At 35.3% G+C, this 6000-nt stretch overlaps 1 pseudogene; it reads right to left on the bottom strand.

Moving 5' to 3' along the window:
• Positions 1-1969: 1969 nt before the first annotated feature.
• LOC106844107 (olfactory receptor 8J3-like) lies at positions 1970-2917 on the bottom strand (annotated as a pseudogene).
• Between the last annotated feature and the right edge of the window lie 3083 nt (positions 2918-6000).

The raw sequence follows: 6000 nt of genomic DNA, 5'->3' as shown, positions 1-6000 counted from the left end.
CAGCTCTAAAATTCTACTTTATTTTGTTAGTCAAATTATTCTGGCTTAGGCCACTGGAAACGTGTTTAGTTGGCTCCTGTGTTATTTTGGCAGTCTCCAACATTGTTTCTCATTTTTTGTTCTTTCTTTTTCTTTCCTTCTTTCCTTTTTCTTTCTCTTTCTTTCTTCCTTCCTTCCTTCCTTTCTTTCTTTTTCTTTCTTTCTTTCTTCCTATTCTTCTTTCTTTCTTTCTTTCTTTCTCTTTCTTTCTCTCTTTCTTTTTTTCTTTCTGTCTTTCTCTCTCTCTCTCTTTCTCTCTCTCACTCTCCCTCCCTCCCTCCAGCCATCCCTCCCTGTCTCTCTCTCTCTCCTTCCCTTCCTTGCTCCATCCCTCCTTCCCTTCCTTCCTTTCTTCCTTCTTTCTTCTCTTTCTTTCTAAGCACTTTCTTAATTTCAGACACTATAATGTGCTCTTTGCTCATCATATAAATTTCTTATTCAGTCCTAGAATCAGTCAAATCTCAAAGGAGCCTTGGCTCCTTATCCTGAAGAAAGTTATTAGAAACTAACATCTGGGCTGTACATGTTTGTTGCTAGTGAGATATGCACAAGATTCCAGACTTTATCAGTTTACAGAGTGAGGAAATATACATGTCTATAGTAACTCATGTATAGATGCATATCTATAACTATTTTTGCTTACAATCCACAGTATCTATAGGAAGCTGAGTATATGAGTGCATGCTGATGTATGTGACACTAATCCATTATCATATGGGTCATTCTTGCTTCCTCTCTTTGTTTTTCTGTAACCTCCTACCCCACCAATGAGAAACCTGTCCCCCACTATCTGCTACCAATTTACTTAGTTGTTTAATTCCAGTATACATGCATAATGGTTCCAGAATTGTTAAACCATACCCACATGGGAACTCACTTTATAACTAGAGAACAGTCCTACATATAGTTACTTTGCCTTTAGTCTTACATACTCTATTAATTTCCAATGTTACTTAGGTCAGCACATTTTGTCCGACTCCCTTCAGGGAAATTTTTCACATTTTTTAATGCTTTGTGGTGAAGAAGATTGGCCGTGAGCTAATATCTGTTGTGAATCTTCTTCTTTCTATCCCTCCCTAAAGCCCCAGTACATAGTTATGTATCCTAGTTGTAAGTCTTTCTAGTTCTTCTATGTGGGATGCCTCCACAGCATGGCTTGATGAGCAGTGTGTAGGTCCATGCCAAGGACCTTCAATGGTGAACCCTGGACCACCAAAGTGAAAGATGCGAATTTAACCATTACGCCACTGGGCTGGCCCAAGTTTTGCACTTGTTTTTTTTTTTTTTTTTTTGAGGAAGATTAGCACTGAGCTAACATCTGCCACCAATCCTCCTCTTTTTGTTGAGGAAGACTGGCCATGAGCTAACATCTGTACCCATCTTCCTCTAATTTATATGTGGGATGCCACGACAAGCAGTACATAGATACACACTGGGGATCCAAACCAGCAAACCCCAGGCCATCGAAGCAGAATGTGCTAACTTAACCACTGTACCACCGGACCAGTCCCAAACATTTTTAATACAGTAGATAGTTCTATCACTTTCCACGTTTGATTTTGGGTTCCCTTGATATCCTAAATGATTTATTTTAACATTTGCATTCATTAAGATTTATATTTTGTCCTATAAAACTTATGCATTTTTTAACATATATCTCTCCTGATACTTGGAAATATTACTTTCAATCTATCTACCAGTATACTACTTAGAAAAATTACTGTATAATGCCTTCTTTCTATATTAACCTCATAACTCCAAGACCTTCAGTTTATTTTTTAAATCATTGCTTCTCAAATCCTAGCACCTTTTAATTCCCAGGATTATGACATTCTTGCAAACCTATAAGTCAGCCACCTGATCTTTGCTTTCTCACACATAATGGCAGCCAATCTTAGCCCTATCCTCATTTACCTATAGAGTTCTAAAATCACATTGATTTAAAAGAAGAGCATGGATTTGTTAGAAATCTCTTTAAGGCAGATTTCACATCCTTATTCCGCAGGCTGTAGATCATGGGATTCAGCATGGGGATCACCACTGTGTAAAATACAGAAGCCATTTTATCAGTATCCATTGAATGGTTAGTTTGAGGCTGCACATACATGAATAGTAGTGTCCCATAGAAAACTGTAACTGCCATCATATGTGAAGCACATGTGGAAAAGGCTTTTTTTCTTCCTTCTGAGGAACGTATCCTTAGAATGGACAAAATGATGTTGAAATAGGATACGAGAACTACAATCATGGAAAAAACCAAGTCTGCAGCTGCAGATACAAACACTAGTGTTTCTGGAAAGTAAGTATCAGAGCAGGACAATGCTAACAGAGGGACAGTATCACAGAAATAATGATTGATGACATTGGAAGAGCAATAAGACACAGAGAATACAGAAGATGAAGCCACCACAGCTGTGGAAAAGCTATAGAGGTACGTGAGGGATACCAGCAGAAGGCAGACCCGCCGAGACACCACCACCATGTAGAGCAGGGGATTACAGATGGCCACATAGCGGTCATAGGCCATCACAGCTAACATCAAAACCTCAGCTACAATGAAAACCAAGAACATCCCCAGTTGGGTAGCACATTCGCAGTAGAAGGTGGTTTTCTTCTTTGCTAAAAAATTGACAAGCATTTTAGGGGCAATGACAGTAGAATTGCCAAGGTTGATGATAGCCAAATGTCAGAGGAAAAAGTACATGGGGGTCTGAAGTCCAGAGTCAACACTGGTGAGAGTGATGATGCTCAGATTTCCTGCCACGGTCAATCCATAGATGACCAGGAAAACAAAGAAGAGTGGAATCTGGAGTTCTGGACGGTTTGAGATACCTGTGAGAATAAACTCAGTGACCCAGGTGAAATTTCCAGGATCCATGTAAGAGTTTGGAAATTCATCTGTTTTGGGAAGAAAAGGAGAAATAGTTATAAATTTTAAGGATTTTTTTTAGGACTGCTGTTCAATGGCAAGGACAATTACTTGAGTGATATTTTCTACAAAGATGTATTAATCTAACTCAGTTATTAAACTCAAGGTTTTAGGTCTAATAAAATTTACAATCATTAGGTAGAGAGAACAAGGAAGTACACTAAATTAAACAGATGATTCGGCATCATGCATACTTTGAGGATTTACTTCCTCATGTCTTCATTAAATTATAAACATCTTATTAGCTTACAAACAATAGAAGCCATAATTCAATTCTTATGTCTCTTGAATGGAGTATGAGAAAGGCATGAGAAATTGTGTGGCCCAAATAATTCTGTGTTGCTTTGTGATTTCTTAATCTGAGATTTCTTGCTTTTTCTTCAAGAATAGACGATACACCAACAATCCTGCTCCATTTTCTTTACTGGACCTTTCTAAAAATTCTGTTTGATGTACACTCAACTTGCAAATTCTACCATCAATATCTGTTAACTGCCTTTTCTTATTTTCTATTTTATTAACTCAGACAAAAATGCATGGAGATATGTCCTCAGATCTATTTTTCAGTTTCCTGATTCTCTTCTCAATTTTAAAACACTGATATCGGTGAAAATGTTATCATTTTTGAATTGCATCACTCTATGCTTTATTAGATATAGCTTCCTTTTTCTTCCCTCTCATAAGTCTTTTCCTTCTTGCCCCACAATTTGATGCAATTCCTCATATTGTTTCCACTGTGGCTCAATATTAATCACTATTTTTTATTTATATAGTTTTATAGTTACATAGTTTATATGTATATATATATATTATATAGTTCTATAGTTTTATATAGTTATGTAGCTTTATATAGTTTTATACTTATATATTTTTATAACATCACTTTAAAATTTATAAATTATGTCTGGCCTTAATCTTTAGTTGACATTTTCTTGATATTTTTTCACATTTTGATATTTTTCATTATCATAATAATAATAAATATCCTTTTTTTAAAGAGCTTCTATGATAATTACATTGCATATATTTGCTAAAGAATTAGTATGCTATTATAATATGATTGAATATTTTTCTAGAGATGTTTGTTTGAAGAATGCTCATCTGCTCCTATATAAGCCAAATAGAGTTCCTTTCCAATCACAATTGATATTTCCTGTTGGGCGCACCTGGCCCAAAAAAGTCCTGTCCTAGTCCTTTACCTGACAATTTGGAGGCAGTTCCAGAGAATCAAGAATATATCATCATTTAACATAAGTTCTACCCTTTATCAAAAATTTAAGTACACATGCACACAAAATAATAATAGTACAACTACTACTAATAATTAAAGAGTTCAGGAGGAAATTGATGGAGATGAATTCTGTTTACGGCATAGACTGTGGCATTACTTTCAAGGATTTCAAACTTATAAAGTTGTAGACATTAAACATGCACAGCTTTTGTATGTCAATCATACCTCAATAAAATGCTTTTTAAAAAAAATGTGTATCACAAAAGCCTGAATTTTAAAAGCCCAGAGCTACTGACATTATCTCTCCTAAGAAAGGATAGAATAGAAACAGAAAACTATTCTGCAGTGAGAAAAAGGAATGAAGAATCAATGTAAAAACTAAGTTGAAAATAACTTTCTAACATTGTTGAGTTTGTTTGCTATCAGTTTGTTTCTGACACAAAACGCAATTCTTTCCCTAAGTTTCCTTGAATAATCTTCCTATTTATTTATTTACCACGTATTTGCTGATTTCCTATTTGTGCCAAGAAACACTCATGCTTCAGATAAATTCCTCATTCCTCATCTCATGGACATTCTATTTTAATAATAATGAAGAAACAAAAGGCTGGTAACAAAACATATCAATGAGACAGATGTAGATTATAGCAAGTGCAATAAGAAATTTAACAAAAAGGTACATCTGGTAACCTGAGAATTATTTCACGTGGCATGTCAAGGAAGGCCTTTCTGAGAGGGTGACATATGAGCTGAAACTCAAAAAAATGGGAAGGAAACAACTATTTAATAAATCACAGGAAGAACATTCCAAGATTCCAGGCTGGGGTATATTTCTTGGAAACGCTGTTCTGGGGTAGAGAATAACTGAGGTTTTGTTTGTGTTTTTTAGTTCTTTTTGAGGGGGAACTTAATGGAGACCAGTGTGACTGGATAATAATGAGGACATGGAGAATTACTATTCTCAGATGATGTAGGCCATAATAACTATTTGGATTTTATTCTAAGTAAATTGTTAGGAGCCGATAAATTTTAAGAGAGGTAAACATGATCAGTTTTAAGTTTTAAAAAGATTATTCTTGCTGTTATGATGATAGTGAATTATAGGATTGGAAAGGGGTAGAAATTATGAGTGAAAATTTTAAAAGAGTCAATCAGTTGTTACAGGATTCCTGCTGAAATATAATATTGAATTGGGCCAAAGTGGAGATGCTGAAGATAGAGAGAAGAAGGTACATCGAACTGTTGGGAGCACATACAAGATGATATCTTCAGCATAATTAATATTATGAATTATATGAGAGACACATGAGGGAGTGACAGATGAGAGGTAGATCAACAAGGACTAGAGATTTTATTGCAATTGAGTCAATGACCATGACATTTTTTGCATATTAGATGATATGGTTTAAAATGGAGTGATCAAAGTGATATTTTGAACATGTTAAGCTTTCAGTACTTATGAGACATTTAAACAGTCATTTAAGCTAATATTTACATCTGGAGCAGATAGGTGTGGTGTTTGCAAACTTAAGAAATCGCCACCTAGCTGATATACCATACATTTTTTAATCTATTTCAAGATGTTTTTAAATATTCATAACAAAAATCCCTAATGTGTTCCTCAACCAATCCTAATAATTTTCCATTGAGGGATAACCCTCTGTTTTGAGATTGTAGCTTTCCTTTTATCCTCAAACACTACACTAAAGGATATTGCTTCTGTGTCCCCTCCCATGGCTATTTCTCATCTTGCCTTCTCTACGTTTGCAATTTTTCCTATATTATCTGCAGCCCTCAGTCT

This window comes from Equus asinus, chromosome 17, assembly GCF_041296235.1.
Source record: "Equus asinus isolate D_3611 breed Donkey chromosome 17, EquAss-T2T_v2, whole genome shotgun sequence".
NCBI lineage: Eukaryota > Metazoa > Chordata > Mammalia > Perissodactyla > Equidae > Equus > Equus asinus.
This window is presented reverse-complemented; position numbering and strand designations above follow the sequence as displayed.